Raw genomic sequence first — 17,971 nt, forward strand, 5'->3', positions numbered from 1 at the left:
AGAAACAAAATGTTTTATTGTCCTTATCCTCTTCCTAATCACCTCAACACACACGTAACCCCTTCCAACCACTGATCTCTATTATATTTGGAATATTTTTTCCAGAGTAACCTTATATTTGTAAAAGTATAGTATATTTAAAATATTAAAGTTCCAACATAATTAAATGTAGTCATTTACAAAATACTTTTTAGTTTTTCTTTCTTTTGAGGTGCTAGTGATTGAATACATTACATCATGTGATATAGGCACATTGTCTGTGAGGGGCTACATTTATAGCCCTTGTTTTCCAATTTTTGTTCACCAGTATAGGACATGAGGGCATATGGATTACATGCAGAAAAAGCAGGAAGTCTATAAAGATTTGCCACATAATGAAAAGGATTGAAAAAAATTTGATCATGCTGTACAACACAGTTTTAACTGTAATATCCTACTCTACTGGGACCAGATAAAATCTTCTCAGTGGAATCTGACAATCTCAAGGAGTCACAGTTTATACAATGGTCATCAAAAAGTATTTTACAGCCTTGCTATAGGAAAACTTTCTAGAAATCGAGTAGTAAACATGAATTGAAATTATCTCCTTTTCAGTTGTCAGAATGAATCTTTGATGGTTTGGATGTGAGGTGTCCCCAAAAAGCTCATGTGTGATATAATGCAAGAAGGTTTAGAGGGGAAATGATTGAGCTATGAGAGTCTTAACCCAGTCAGTGAATTAATCCCCTGATGAGATTAACTGGGTGGTAACTGAAGGCAGGTAAAGTGCGGCTAAGGGTGTGCGTCATTAGAGGTTTGCCTTTGATATTTTATATCTGGTGAGTAGAGTCTCTCCCTGCTTTCTGAAAGTTCAACAAGTGAGCTGCTTCCCTATGTCTTACTCTTCCACCATGATGTTCAGCCGCATCTCGAGTCCCAGGGAATGGAGTTGGCAGTCTATAGACTGAGACATCTGAAACCTTCAAATAAACTCTTTCCCCACTATAATTGTTCTGATCAGGTCCTGTAGTCATAGCAATAAAAAATCTGACTAAAACAGAACCTCAATGAAATTTGCTATGTACATTTATGACTGCTCCATAGTGAATCTCATCAACATGTATGTCCCCAAGGTACTAAATTTAAAAAAAAAAATGGATATAAATAACAGTTCAGTACAGTAGATGAAAGGAAACAAAGCAAGGGGGGAGAAAAAAGGTATCTACTGGGGACTGAATTTAAAAGAAAAAACAAAGCTGTAGAATTTGATCAAAATGAATCCTATGTTTAAATTAAAAGAATCAATAAAAACAAAGAAAAAATAATTACATTGCAAACTGCTTGAGGTAGTATATTGAGTAAAATAATTCCATAAGTGCTTTAAATTTAGCAAATCCAACATTGTCTAAAATTATGTCCCCTTCTTTGTATAAGCCCCTTCAGATTTATTCATACTACATGCTTTAAATTTTTGCCATTACAAATTAATGATGTACTTCAAATAATCTAAAAAGTAATTCTAATATTTTCATAGAAGAGTATGAAATCAGACTATTTAATTTTAACAGAACTGACATTCTTTTAAAATTTTTATTATTTTTATTACTATTTTTATTTCAGTTCTAGGGATTGAACCCAGGATTCATGCATTCTATGCAACACACTACCATTAAGCTCCATTCTGTATCCTATCAGTAGATTTTCTCTTGGGGGAAATGCCGAAAGAGTCAAATTGTTTTGTTTCATAATTTAAATGCATTGGAAAGGACTTTTTCTCTCATCAGAGAGACAATGGTTGGCACATTCTGAAAGCATAATAGTTTACTTTAATACTTTCTCATATCAGCTATTTCTACATGACAACTTGCTGCTACCTCCCTAGTACTTCTAAGTTTTCCTATGACAACAAAGTATATACCAGAATGTACAAACTCTCAAGGATGTCATCTTTTTAGTGTCCCACACACACACCACCTGCATTGGAGGTAACGCCTTGTTTGTATGACACATAAGAGAGAAAGCATCTGGAAATAAGAGAATAATATCTTCACCAGAACAGATTAATGAGGGTAAACATATCAATTTCTGTTTAGCTCTCCTCAAATTTAACCTGGAATGTCTATGTAAGCATTCCGGTCCCTGGTCTGTTTCTTGAGTTTTGCCATGCAGCAAAGTACACTGTCCATGCATCCACCTTCCTTGTGGTAAAGGGTTTCATTTTAATCTGAGCAGTTTTGACTGAAAATCTGGAGCTATTGTGTATCATAACAGCTTAAGAATATTCTCTGATAATTATTCCTAGTGCAATTAGTCCAGAAAAATCATGCTATTTGTTTGACACTTTCATCTCTATGCTCCTGAATCTGCTAATGATATTGTTTTCTATCCATCTTGTAACTTTTAGATAAAAGTACAGTCATGGGACTGTTTACTTTTACTTTTAGGTATCAAATTTTGATAAATCCCATGCATCTTCCTTGCATTTAAAAAGTACAAAGTATGATACTGAAGAGTTCTTGATGAATTAATTGCCTATCAAAAATATAATTAATATTCACTCTAGAAAAGGCTCCATATATGGAAATTTGCTATGTACATTTATGACTGCTCCATAATACTCTATAAAAAAGCATCAGACTCATACACTTTTAATATTTTATATTTTCTATTGTTGATTAAATACATATTTTACTCTTTAATAGTGGATGAAGATTCTATGGATGACAATTTTAAAAGGTAGGATTTTATAGAGTAAAAAAGAATGTATGATAGCTAATTATAGAATTAAAATGAAAGGAACAAATATTTGTTGAGTGTTCCAGTCTAGGATAGACAATTGTATCTAACACTTGTTTGTTAAAGTCATTGCAATGACTTTGAAAGTGTCTGTGGTATTATAACCTGTTATTTACTAATTAAGCAGTTCTCACTCATTCATAGAAGTTGACTAATTGTCCCATGTTCCCACAATTAATAAGTACCAGGCCTGTAGTTACACTGTAAGCTTGCCTGGCTGACAACTCCATTGTATTGCCCTACTGTGTATGTTGATGCCAGTGCTGTACTAGAATCAAGAAGCAGGTCTGTATCATCAATTCAGAAAGTCAGAGTCAGTTGTGTGTTAATTCTGATTCATAATTTACCTGAGAAGCCTGGATATAGAGTTTGTCCTGATATTTTTGACAGTTTCACTGATATCAAAATTTCTTTTTTTTGTACATCAAAGATTTTTAGGAAAAATCTCACAAAGCTGTGGTATCATGTTTTCTTCATAAACAAGATCAGGATAGTCCTGGAAAGGAATCATTTTACTTGATGTTAAGGATACCTTTGTGTAAACCATGTTATATTAAATATATTGAGGCTCCATATAGAGAATATTTTAATTGATATCTCTACTTCCTGATTTCCCAGTTTGGTTTCCTTCAGTATTCTACCCGATATATCTTTGACCTCTGTTTTTATAAACTGTTGTATAAATCAAGGGCTACATTTTCCTTCAGGCTACTACCCCTATTTACTTTTATGAAGACTTTTTTTCTTTATAATCTTGTTTTCTTTTTCTATGATTAAAATCTTTTCTTGAATTTTTATTTTTACTTTTTGTTGTGCTCTCTTTATTTTTTTAAAGTTGTGTCAATTGAATATTCATTTTTTTCCTATTGACAGAATCAAAAGCTCAGAGAATTTAAGAATTTTAAGGAATTTTCACCTATCAATATACCCTCTCACCCTTCAATATGTATTTGACATATTGGCCAAATGGTGGTCATGATTATGACCCTGAAACGTATAGATATGAAAGGGAATTTTGTAGATATAAAAAGGAATAGCAATAAGATTCAAACTGAGGTTCCTTCATGCTAACTCAGTACTTTTCCTGACTATCATTGTGTAGTGAATGTGTTCATAACAGATTAGGAAGTGTCTGTAGAAACCCAACTAAAGTGGATAAGACTGGGGTTACTAAGTGAGCCCAGTGATAGAGTATCAGAGTGACACTAACAAAGGGAAGGGCAAAACTGAAGAGAAACAGCACTGTCTTGAGTAGAAATAAGGGTTGTAGAAAATTGACCAAAACCTTGGGGTTTATGACCAGTTTGATTAACACAAAATGGATATTAAGGACATAGAATATTGGAAGCTCTCTAGAAAGGCCTATTAAAAATAGGATTTGAAGGAAGTCCTGATAGGTTGTTATTTTCTTGTTTGTCTAACTGGAAGATGTCACAAAATTCAAGGTTTTTTTGAAAGATGTTATAATAATTTGAGCCACTGGGAAAAGTCTCCAGAGTTTAGAGATATGAGAGTGGCTTAGGGACTCTAAAAACCTGATCTATTTTATGCAAATTTGCTCAGACAAAACCATTTTAATAGAATTATGTTGATATTTTTTATCTTGTACAAATGCCAATGTTCCCTTGAGGAGTTTAGTTTGGTGGGGGATGGAAGAAACATTGTACTGGTAAATACATATTGATATAAAAATTGCATCAGGAATAAATTTCTTATTGCAGAAGCATTAGGAAATTTGGTCAAGGATTTTTTTTGTTAGATTTACATTAGTGTGACATTTAAATCATACTTACATGATTTATAATACTCATGCCCAAATTAGTTTTTGTAGAATCATGAAATTTCCCTCATGCCTTTAATTTGAAATAAATAAGGCACATTGGATAGAGTTTTTTTATTAGACCCTTTATATTTTACTCAATATATTTCTAAGAGACTTTTTTCATTATTTCTATCCTTGGCTCCATTTTTACACTAAAGTAACATTAGAAATTATGGAAACATACAAATTTAGAAGAGGTATATTAATGTTTAGATTAGGGGCTGCAATTGTAACTCAGTGGTACAAAACTTGCCTAGCATGTACTATGCAGCAGGGGTTCAATCCTCAGCATCATATAAAACTAAGTAAATAAATGTATAAAAATATAATAACATTATAAAAATGTTTGCATTAAAAAGGGATTTCTTTATGCCTTCTGACTCTTTCCACTGAGAGTATATTTGAAACTCTTTATCTTGTTGAAAAATAGATGTCTTGTGAAAAATAGTAACCACTACTGGAAGCATAGACTCTCAATAACCATATGATAAGACTTTAGTTTTATATTTTTTGTATCATAGTGTTTTAAAATATTCAAATACTTATGTCACATTCTGAGATCTCATGTTTTAGAAATTTTTACTTAGTTATTTAAATATTCATTTAAAAGCTTTTTAAATTTTAATAAGCTCGTCAAGGTTAATAAATATATTTGCATATATCCAGGAGCAGCTACAATATGGTTCAAATGTAAGAAAATAGCTTCTTAATTTTTTGAACATGAATAAATGTGTAAAAACATATGAAAAAAAATTCTTTCTTTTTCTTTTTCTTTTTTTTTGGGGGGGGGGTGGGTACTAAAGATTGAACTCAGGGGCACTTTACCACTGAGCCACATCCCAAGCCCTATTTTGAATTTTATTTAGAGGCAGAGTCTCACTGAGTTGCTTAGAGCCTCACCATTGTTGAGGCTGGCTTTGAACTTGCAATCCTCCTGTCTTAGCCTCCCAAGCCACTGGGATTACAGAGGTGCACCACCACACCTGGCTTAGAAAAAAATTTCTATAGAATGAAGTGTTCTAAATAGCATAGCATACATGAGATGACTATTAATTAACTACTGAATTCTAAAAATATGCTTTAAGTTTGAATTTTCTTTTGATATCTGGGATGTATAAATTCAGGTGAGTTATCTTGAATTAGTGCCATAAAGAAGATGCAAACTAGTCAGGGAATTTTCATAAATATGAAAGTAGGAACCAGAATATTCTTCAAGCATCCTCTAATTATGAGCATAGATTTGGACTTAAGATGAACATTTGTTTCTCACTCCTTGTTCATTTTTTTTAAATTATTAATCCAAGATTCAATATTCTCTTGAAGAAAACTTCTCTTCATTGTATGTTCTTTGAGTCTTCTCTGTCTCCATTCTTTGGTTATTTGGTTAATTTTTCCTTTTAGTATCTGTGAGGTTTTCATTCAGTGATATTGCCCCCACAGGGTTGTTTTTGTCATTCTTCTCTATCTTGGAAGGCTCAACATTTATATTAACATTTATTTTTAGCTATTTAACACACAAGATGGACAGAACTCATTCTGTTTGTGATTTCTAAGAGTTTTATTTATAAGATACTCTTAAAGCTTAGGTCTCATACTTTCCCTCAAGAGATAATTTATGCCAATATAAGTCACAAAAACACATTTAAAATATCACACATAATTATTTTAAATTTCTAAAAATGTTTTTTGTTTTCAAAAGCATTCTAAACTATGGATGGCTCCAATTTCATCCTAGGTCATTTGGATTAATAAAATAATTTAATGGACGTCAGTATTTGTGAAATTATCTTGGAGGTAAGGGGAATAACATTTTGGAGATCTCTCATCATCCTCACCCCATGAGCAGACATAGCTTAGTAAGTGGCAAGATTAAATTGAGTTTACATTGGAATGGCTCAGAAACATGTTCTTCTTCTCTTGTATCCTGCAGTAATGGAAAATATTAAGTTAATTTTTCAAATTTGGTACATATTACACCTATATATTTTTTCCTTCCTAGGATATCCTGAAAGAAAATGGAGAATTACCTCACACTTCTAATGAATCGAAGAATGATGGTAAAATATTTGAAGAGTATCTATTGCAGAGCTGATTATTGATTTAAAATTATGCAGCTTTTTCTGTACTCTCTATTTTGCTTTTATTTTTGTAGAAGAAACAAATGAAACTGAGGAACCCAAACTTAAAACATTACCTGGAAACTGTGATGTTGATATTAAAAAGAAAAATGTGATTGAAACCACTCTTGTGGAGGAAATCAATATAAAGAACTATCACAGTAATTTTTCTTCCTCAGTTGGCTCAAAGGTAAGATTTTTTTAAAAAATTATTTTTCTTATTGTTTTTACATATCATCTCTCATATACACATAATGATGCCAAACAGCCTAGAAATAAATATAAGGCCACAGAGTCCTAATAAGAAGGATAGCATCAGTTTTAAGTATACCATTAACAATTATAGAATGTGGTGGGACTAATCCTCAGGATGGCTTTAGGCCTGAGCCTAAGCAACCCCATTTTAACTTCATTTTAAAAGACCTGCAGTTTCACCAGGCACATCCACAGATCCCTCCAGAATGGCCTCAAACAAGTTACTTCCCCTCACCCTGATAAAAGAGAGTGAAGCCTCTGGTAGGCTGTCCTTGCCTGATAAGAGAGAAAGGCCAGAAGATCAGGATGGAGACCACCAGAGCAGATGTTTCTGATCCCAGGATTAATAATGTCCCTGAGAAATCCAGTGGTAGCTCATAAGGATTAAAAGGGGGTCAGAAGCCCCCAAATTTAGTATAAATGATAGAGCAAATGAACAGGGATTCGTTGAAGATGCTATCTTTTCTCCAGTGCATGTTTTTGGCACCTTTGACTAATTTAAGACAATTGTAATTTTGTGGGCTAGTCTACATGTTCTCTATTCTGTACCATTGGTCTACCAGTCTGGTTTGGTGCCAATACCATGCTGTTTTTGTTACTATTGCTCTGTAGTACAGTTTAAGGTCTGGTATAGTGATAACACCTGCTTCACTCTTCCTGCTAAGGATTTCTTTAGCTATTTTTCCAGATGAATTTCATGATTGCTTTTTTTTTTCCCATGAGGAATGCTATTGGGATTTTGATTAGAATTGCATTAAATCTGTATAGTGCTTTTAGTAGTATGCTAATTTTGATAATGTTAATTCTGCCTATCCAAGAGCAAGGTAGATCTTTCCATTTTCTTTGATTTCTCTCTTTAGGGTTCTGTAGTTTTCACTGCTCCTTGTATAGATATTTCACCTCTTTTGTTAAGTTGATTCCCAAGTATTTTTTATTTTTATTTTTTTAGGTTATTGTGAATGGGGTAGTTTTCCTCATTTCCTTCTCAGAGGCTTTGTCACTGATATACAGAAATGCCTTTGATTTGGGGGTGTTGAGTTTATATCCTGATAGTTTGCTGAATTCATTTACTAGTTCTAGAAGTTTTCTAGTGGAGTTTTTTGGGTCTTCTAGTGCTAGTTTCAATTCTTCTTTTCCTATACATATCCCTTTGATTTCTTTTGTCTGGCTAATTCCTCTGGCCAGTGTTTCAAGAACTATGTTGAATAGAAGTGGTGAAAGAGGGTACCCCAGGAAACAGGATTTATAAGCAACCATGGAATCTAACTAGTTGGTCTAAACAGGCAAAGGGTACTCAATTTCTAAATTTCAGTAGCTGCTTTCATTAGGTTGGGCCCACAACTGCCTTGGCATATTTCACTGTACTGATAATGAGTGAAAACACAATAATAGTCATTGTAGCAAGGGCAACATGGTAGAAAATGTTTGGGAGGAATAAACTTTAAAAGTAAAAAGTAATAATAACAAATAAACTATATACATTGCTCTCATGTTAGTGAGAGAAGAGAGATTTGATGGAGGGATACTTTCTGGTTTAAAAATTATTAAGGTGTGTCTATTTGTGCTTTTTTTTGAAAGATAGCACTTGTATAGAGGGGCATCTGCATGGCAGATTTGCAACCACCACAATGTGCATTGAAGACAAACATAATGATGTGGTGGGTATGCAGCAGGAGTCTCAGTATTCAAGCCAATGGCCTTTGTGAGGAAGGGAAGGGGCTCAAAACAGCAAAGGACTGATCCAAATGGCTCCAGTGGTTGAGTGTGGATGGGTGGCTCCTGCCAGCATGAATTCTTAGAGAAAAGTCCTTTCCTTAAAAAGAAAATAACTTTTACACTTAGAATACACAGGGCATGATGTGCATTTATTAGTCTGATAAATTTAAAAAAACACTCAGGTAAGCACACTCACTCATGGCAATTTTCAAGACTGGAAATTATTTTCTGAAAGTATCATCAATTTTCTTCTTAAAAGGCTGCTAATTAGAGCAGATTTATTAGTTCTTACCTTAAGAAAACTTGAATTATTGGAGGGGAAACATGTTCAAAAGACAGTATATCTTTCAATTCACAAAGCCAACAACCTGAAGTCCAATTTTCAGTATTTTAACTACCTCAGTAATGCTATGAATGTAAGATATTGGGAGAGAGATCCTAACTTGAAACAACAGAAGTGCCTGTGGTGATTTAATGTCTTGTCAAATGCTTTTATTGGTTGATTTATGTCATTCTCATTATAGAACAATATGCCTTTTTAAAAATCTTATTAACACTTTTCCCAATTTATATTTTAAAAAGCTAAAGAACACTGGATTTATTGGGGAGGGGGTAGAATAAAATAATCGAGTACTATTGCTGCATACCCAGGGTGGGATGGGGTGGTTGGAGAACCAGAAGTGTTTTTAATAAAACATTATGTTTCAATATAAATACAATTCACAACTGTCAGCTTTGGGAGGGGGTTGAGTGGGGGAGTTGTGTGGGTTATGTTTAATTTATTGATCAGACTTTAAAGCTGTTTGTTTTTTTTTTTTCTTTTTTAAGATTACTGGACCATAATTAAATGTGTACTATGAAGAGATTAATATGAATTAAGGGCTTTACCAAGTCGACTAAATAAAACTACTCAAGTACAGACTGCAAACCAAAATGTATCTGTGTTATGATATTAATTGCAAATGGGGAACATGGTACTGAAGTCTACACAAGTGGAATTAGATGAGTGCTATACACTTAATTTTAAAAGAAAACTAGTTTTCACTAAAAAAAGACGTTAAATTATACTCCGAGTATAATTTAATATATGCATATTAATTATATATTAATTATTATACATTAATTGATATTAATTATATTAAAATATGTATATGTAACAAAAGTGTCATGTTATTGGCACTGAAGCAGACATGAATACCAATGGTATAGAACAGAAAACACAGAGACTAACTCACATAACAATAGTCATCTCATACTAGACAAAGGCACCATAGGCATACATTGGAAAAAAGATAGCCTCTTCAACAAATAGTGTGGGGGAAACTGGAAATCCATATGTAGTAGAATGAAATTGAACTCCTATATTTTACCCTGCACAAAACACAAATCAAAGTGGATCAAGACCCTAGGCATTAGACCAGAAACCCTGCATATACTACAGGAAAACATTGGCCCATCAGGTCAGCTTAGGAACCAATTTCCTCTACAAGACTCCTAAATCGCAAGAAGCAAAATCAAGAATCAATAAATGAGATGGTATCAAACTATCAGCTTCTTTTTAAAAATATTTATTTTAGTTGTAGATGGACACAATACCTTTATTTTATTTTTTATTTTTATGTGGTGCCAGGAATTTAACCCAGTGCCTCACACATGATAGGCAACTGCTCTACCACTGAGCCACAACCCCGGCCCCCCTAACAGCTTCTGAACAGCAAAGGACATAATAAAAAATGTGAAGAGAGATAACACAGAATGGAAGAAAAATTTTGACCCCTGTACCTCAGATATAGCATTAATATCCAGGATATATAAAGAACTCAAAAATTTAACACACACCAAAAAAAAAAAAAAAAATCAATACATGAGCAAGGGACCTGAACAGACACTTCACAGAAGAAAAATGAATTCAGGCAACAAATATAGGAAAAAATGTGCAACATCACTAACAGAAAATGCAAATTAAACCTACACTGAGATTTCATCTCACTCTTGTCAAAATGGCAATTATCAAGAATATAATAACAATAAATGTTTGTAAGGGTGTGGGGAAGAAAAGTATACTCTTCCATTGCTAGTGGGACTGCAAATTTTTGCAACCACTCTGGGAAACAGTATGGAGATTCCTCAGAAAACTTGAAATAGACCACCATTTGACACAGTTATCCCACACCTCAGTAAATAAGCAGAAGCATTAAATTCAGCATACTATAGTGACATTGTCACATCAATGTTTATAGCAGCTCAATTCACAATAATTAAGCTATTGAATCAATCTAAGTGCCCTTTAACAGATGAATGGAAAATAAAAATGTGTTACATATACACAATGAAATATTACTCAGCCAAGAAGAATAGTGAAATTAAGGCATTTGCCTATAAATGGACAGAATTGGAGACTATCATGCTAGGTGAAAGAAGCCAATCACCAAAAACCAAAAGCCAAATTTTCTGTCTGATATGCAGATGGTGAGGCAAGGAGAAGGGAAAAGACTGGACAGGGTGGATTGTGGGGAATGGAAAAGGAATGGGAATGGGACTAACAGTAGAATTAATCAGACATAATTTTAATATGTACATATATGAATATTTAACCAATGTGAATCCACTTGATGCACAACCACATGATGGTAGAATATATTTTGACATATCATGTGATATGTCAAAATATATTCTACCATCATGTATAACTAAGAATAACAACAAAAAGAAACTAGGAATATAACCACAATATAGACCAGAAATTCCACTCCTTCCTATTTTCCAGAAAGATCTAAAATTAGCATACATGGTAACACTGCAACCGCAATGTTTATAGCAACACAATTTACAATAGCTGGATGAGAAAAAGGATGTCTAATAAGAGAAGAGGAAGGAGAATGGCATATTCTCAGGTGAGGGAGGATGAGAGGGCAAAGAGGGAGAGCAAAGAGAGGATCCCAAACGAAAACTGAGTTCCATGCACATAAGTATGTCAGGATGAACCCAAGTACCACATATACCAAAAAACTATAATAATAATTTTTAAAGAAATCAAATGCCAATTTCTAAATTTTAAAATTTAATTCCATTTCAAAGATTTTAAAAAATTTATTATATAGGCCAGATTCTTGTAAATTAATAAAAAAAGAAAGTTATGAAATCTTTATAAAATGTACTATAAATCAGGAGTTGTAAAATTATGTTTCGAGGAAAAGAAGGTCATCTGCGTGAATGCTACAGTTTGCATCTATGGTATGCAGGAGGCACTCTCTGCACACCACACCACACAGTAGCATGGCTCACAGGGGACACATTTGGTTCTTAAGAGAAGTTTGAATTCTAGATTTTTGCATGAGTCTTCTTAATTTTAAATGTGGACACAGTTTTTAGAGGCAAATTAAATATATCCATGAGATTTTTAAAAAATGAAGAAGAGAGAAGTTTCAAGAGTTGTTACTATTCTAATCAAGAAAACACTGCTTAAAAATCCACATTTGTTGACATATGACACAGTTAAAACAAATATATTTCAAATGAATGGTGGTTGGTGCATTCCATGGTTCTGTCTTCTATATTTGTATTGAGTGAAAGCAGTTTTTATGCCATTGACATTTTCTTCAAAGAGACAGCAAACAGGAGAGGAGTTTCATCTCTAGTGTTGTGAGCATTTGGATTGGCACCATTTTCTAGAAGGATAGTTGCACATTTCTCTTCCAGGTACTGTAGGGCCTATGGTTCTATACCAAAAAATAAGCTGTAAATTTTTACAATCCAAGAAAAACATTTCATATGTTTTACTAATTAGTGATATTTACAACAGCGTTAATTAATTTTTCTTCTAAGCACTTCAGATTCTTTCCTGCACAAACCCTTGGCTACATTTACTTTCATCAATGGTGTGTTACCATCACAGTCACAGAGGTGAACATTGCATCTCCTCTTCACTAGAAAAAAACAACAACTCACTTGAATGAATTAGTGCTGCAGCCGTCTCATCTCTCACAGCTGAGGCCATTAGTTCAGGAAATACTTGAGAAGGGATGATATGGGATGTAGAAGAGATAGACACACATAGAGGAAAACACGTGAGGCCAGGCGGGCAATTAACCTCTGATGGAGTTTGAGCCAGCACTAGCTCAGATTATTTGTGGGAAATTTTTAGTGAAGCAGTCAATCTGAAGGATGCAGGACTAGAAAGACACTAGGATCATGTTGTTTTCCTCAGAATTCTCTATCCTGGACAGCTGGAGCCTGAACTCAGGATTCTGATTGATAACTGCAGAGTGCCTTTGCATGTAGTCTCTTCTGGCCAGCATCACCATAGCAACTGGAGCTTATTGACCAGCAAATGTGCACAGGCAGTTCCTAGCACTAATGCAGTCACATAGAGTCAGAAAGACCATTCAAATAAACTCTATTCACAGATTGTATGGGTGGTCATTGCAAGTAGGAAATAGCTGGAAAGGGTGGGTCACAGAAGAAGGGTCCCTGGGGAGTGTCTGGTGAGGGTGAAAATGGTATTTAGGATAAAGAGAGAGAAATAATAAATCTTAAAGGAAACACCACACACCACTGAGATGTAGAAAGCATAGATGTAAATCTTGAGCAACACATCCTTGACCTATTCCCTTGTAAAATGAGATAGGCATGCAAGGGCAGGGAAAATGGGTGCAAAATTGAGCAGCTGTCTCCTGGATCCACATCCAGTCTGCCCCTGATAAAGCCCTTCTATAAATATTGAACCACCAGCTTAAGTCAGAGCTGTTTTTTACTCTAAAGACAGCCCACATTCTCCATTGAATGTGCTGAAATTCTACTCTCTCATATATGCCAAGAACCTTGCTGCTCCTAAGCCGAGTTCTCTCTTTCTTCAAGGAACTCCTTGGATCCTTCTCCAGAGACATCTCTTTTCCCATGACAAGGGGAGTTCTGTCTGATTCCTAACGGCTATTCCCTAACCTCTTTTTCCCTTCCATACATTTCCACCATGAAGTTTTCCCTCATCTCAGGGCCAGAAGACCAGAGTTAGTCATCAATAGACCGAGACTTCTGAAACTAAACACCACAAATAATCTTTCCTTTCTTTAAAATAGATCATGGCAGGTGTTTTGATCACATTCATGAAAAAGCTGACTAAAACAGAAATTAAAACCAAGAAGTAGGGTTGTTGCTATCACTAACCTGATCATGTGGTTCAAAATCCTTCAAATCTGGTTGGTAGTCATAGGAATACTGAAAACTTTAAAATGAAAGTTGGAAAAACTTTGATATGTGGAGATTAATTGGTGAGTCTTGGGGGAACTTGGAAGACCTGAATATCAACATGACTATGGATAAAAAAAGTCTGGGCTCATGAGTTTTCAGAAGAAAATTAGACTAGAGAGCATTCATATTATATTCTGTCCAAGAAGTTGTCTACATTTTGCCTGTGTTCTGATACTTTCCATGAGGTTGAATTTAAAACTAATGGATTGTGGATCATGGTGGTGCATGTCTATAATCCCAATGGCTTAGGAGACTGTGGTAGAAGAATCATAGTTCAAAGCCAACCTCAGCAATTTATTGAGCCCCTAAGCAACATGCCAAGAATCCATGCAGAGGTCTTGGGAGAGCACTGCAGTATAAAAGCAGTTGGATCAGCACAGACCAGTGAAAAGGGATATGATTTGTTCTATTCACAGTGTGACTCAGATTACTTGTTTATATGTGCTATTCCTATTTTAAATTTCTACACTTAATTTTGTACTTTTTCTATGTTTGTTTTTCCTACATTTTTAAAATAAGTATCCAAGTTTTATGTTTAATTTTTTATATGACTGATTATGAATGGCTGGTTGCTCCAAACTCACAGGCGGAGGGGAAACAACATGGGAATTGACAAGTTTTGGCTGATAAGTAGAGACTGCTTCCAGCAGCCTTTGAGAAGTGGCAGCTGAGGCATGCTGGATTTAACTACATGAAGTTAAGCATCTGTGTGTGGGCCATCTGTCACAGCAGCAACTGTCCCTGGCCCACTCTTATCTTAAGTGATGGAATTAACCACAGAACCCTATGATTCCATGCAGAGTTCCATTTGCTCTTTTGAAACTGAGACTTCTGAATTTAGGAGCAAGATGAGAGGCAAGTGGTCACATATATGACCTCTGGGTTCCTTAGTGTGGAGCAGAATGTGTTCAAGAAAGACACACCAACTCAACTCGTAATACAGTGCCATCCAGAAGAGTCCACGACTCACATTACTGAATCCTGGGCTCCCTTTGACAAGTGGGATGAGGAAGTTCTGGGAAGTGAAAAACATGGCTTGTTTTAATTTAATAATGTATACAAGTCACCCTATTTGCTCTGGTTTCAGTTTCTTGAAAAGTCCTAAAAAATTCAACAATTGCTCTTAAGCATGATAAAATGAGACTTGAAAAAAAGAATTGTTTTTCTGAGTCAGGAAATTCTTATTTTTATGGCAGTTACTACTAAAATCCAGAACACTGGAGGTTTACTTCCTTGTAGAGGCTGAATATTCTTTAAATGTCCCATCATCTGTAATGACAGACTGGGAGTGGGGACAATTGTAAAGCATGGTCTTATGCTATGCTAAAGACCAGTCTGAAAAGTAAGCACACATTTGGAGTTATACCCAGTATGTGTCCCAGACTCTGGACCTGAGTCTTTGCCCCAATCTTAACACTCACCTGACCATACAGAAGTGGAGCCAGGAGCATGCAGACAATTCCAACATCGTCTTTAGAATGTGTTTAGGTAAAACTTGCAGGTTTTTACATCAGTTATGGCAAGATAATCCAGATCTGGGGATTAAAGCCTGGGAGGTCACCATGTCCTTATCTCCTGTGAACATGGCAGACATTGCTGCTCAGTCCTTTCCCAAGTCTTTGAGTGGCCAGCTACAATAAGCCAGATGAAATCTATTTGTTATTTCTAATGGATCCTAGTGAATTTGATATTTAAATTAGATAACTGGTCCTAGGACAGTCTTCAGAAAATTTATTGAATTTATCAGGAGGTTATGTGGGATCCCAAGGAGGCACAGAATACAGTGTGCAAAGGAGGAACTTTGAATCTAGAAGGAGAACAAAATCCATACTGCCATTCCTAGGCATTAAGGGACAATTGGGCAGAAAGGGATTCTGGATGGTAAGCAAGGCCTAGAAGGTGTGTAAAGATTAAAACTAGTAGAGAGTGGCAGAGATCTTGACTAAGATACAAGGGTGAGGAGCAGCAAGATGACACCCAGGATTAAAGAGGCAAGAGAATTGCTGGGAAGGGATCCAGCATTGTCAGGCTTGTCCTAAAGAGTGGGTATTCCTTTCCAGTCCATTCTATCCCATCTGCTATGTGTGCATGGCTCCTGGCCCACAGTGGCTGCCCCAGTCAGAGAAGGATCCTGGTGCTAGAGCCACATGTGCCTGGATGATTCTCCAATGGCCAAGAGCATCAGAGACTGGCTTGATTGTGTATAGCATCTTTGTCGCTTATAGAGAACAAGTAGAGAATCCAACCCACACGAATGCACTAGGTGTATATGGCTGAGGGACACCAGGCATTTTTATAACACCAATTTGCACACAAACATGAGACAGTTCCTCTGTGAAGAGCACTGTGGAATGAGATATCTGATGCATTTCCTTTGTGCAAGTGTGTTTTGAGGTCTCATGAATGATTCATTTCTACTACATATTGAGGGGAAGAAATATATGGCTCTTCCTATTGTGTGTAGTGTGCCTTTGCCACAGTACTCTTCATGGAGTTGTCTTCTGTCACTTGACCACAGCACATTCTACTTAGGCTGCCCAAGAGTATGGCACAGGTGGACTTATTTTAGTACTGGAATTAAATTTGCTTACAATAATTATGCTCACTATGTTAGTTCCAACTGATCAAAGGTATTAATTCTATGGATTTGTCAAAATCAGTTTCTTTTTTGAATGTAATATTTCACAGCCTGATTACCAATTGATAGCTCCAATTAATACCCAATTGTATACAATTGGAAATAACCTTCTAAAATGTTCACCTGGATTCCTTCGCTGCTTAAAAGAAATTTCTCTCAATATAACTTTTCTCCATTGATTTAGTTTCAAAATAATTGAAGACATAGAGTACTGGGTAACCTGAGAAAGCATTTGAAGAGATTTCTTACTAGGAGCTCAGATCTCAAATAGGGAACCAGGATTGCAGATGGCCATCCTGTGACAGAGCTTATCAGATTACCACCTTCCTCCTGGACAGATGGCAAAGGGGCTTGCAGAATCTCAGCTTTGAGGCTGGGGATGATTGTGTACATACATGTGTAACTGGTGAAGAGTAGGGCATTTGTGCATCTGCTGAAGAGTGTAGGTCTTTAACTCTGCAAGGCAAAATGCTTGCATTCATCTCCAGTCATCAGGGACCTGGAGACAAACCCTGAGTTGTGAAGTTTGGAATGAAAATATCCCCTACCCAAAACAATTAAGAAGCCCTTCTTTTACCTAAACCAAGGTCTAATTTTCCCTATTGAAACCCAAAATAAAACAGTGGGAAGCACTAGAAATAGCTAGAGGTCAATTTGATTGGTAAGACTATATTAAATTTAATTTGTATATTCACTCCTTGCAAACTGGAGTCTTTATTTGTGAATGAATTTATTTAAAGAATAAAATTAACTTAAACATTTCTATTTGTAAGAATTAAAAAGATTCCATTTTATACTTTCTTTTTCTCTGTCTTTTTAAAAACTAAAAATTTCTACTTAACCAGGGTTCATCTCTAAGAGAAATAAGATATTTTCTAAGGATTTTTATTATATGTATATAATCCTCAGTCATTTATCCTGAGGAAGCTCAGGAATGAGGATTTTCTTGTTTTTACCACCCAGGACACAATAAGCAAGCAAACTATTTTGCAGTCTAATTTCTGGGGGAAGCTGCCACAAGGAGAACAGATATTTTAGAAATGGGTTGTGCTTGCCTGCTGAGGTGGGATCATCAATCTCCTCTGATGCAGGCACAGTCACCCTTTGACAGGAATACTGGGTCAGCTGACAGCAATGGAGCTGGCAGCAGAGAGTGGGACATATATCTGGTGCCCAATCAAGTATCAAGTAGTGAGTGGAAGTCACCATTCCATTGGAACTAATAGTTCATTGCCTCAAGTAATGACAACCGTGACTTTCCAAAAGCAGCCTCCTTTCTTCTCTCACAAAGAAATGTGACTATGTTGAAGTTACCATAACAGAAGAATTTATCAGCCTTCTCCTTAATTGAAGCCTTTTCTCATATTTATATTAAAAATTTTATGATTACTATCTTTAGAC

General features: G+C 35.3%; 1 long non-coding RNA gene across 1 annotated transcript; it reads left to right on the plus strand.

Moving 5' to 3' along the window:
* The first annotated feature begins 6,591 nt into the window (after positions 1 to 6,591).
* On the plus strand, positions 6,592 to 9,587 carry LOC144254248 (uncharacterized). The gene is made up of 3 exons (XR_013343467.1): positions 6,592 to 6,654; positions 6,750 to 6,904; positions 9,514 to 9,587. It is a non-coding gene; the product is annotated as an uncharacterized LOC144254248 (long non-coding RNA).
* The last annotated feature ends 8,384 nt before the right edge of the window (positions 9,588 to 17,971 follow it).

This window comes from Urocitellus parryii, chromosome 1, assembly GCF_045843805.1.
Source record: "Urocitellus parryii isolate mUroPar1 chromosome 1, mUroPar1.hap1, whole genome shotgun sequence".
NCBI lineage: Eukaryota > Metazoa > Chordata > Mammalia > Rodentia > Sciuridae > Urocitellus > Urocitellus parryii.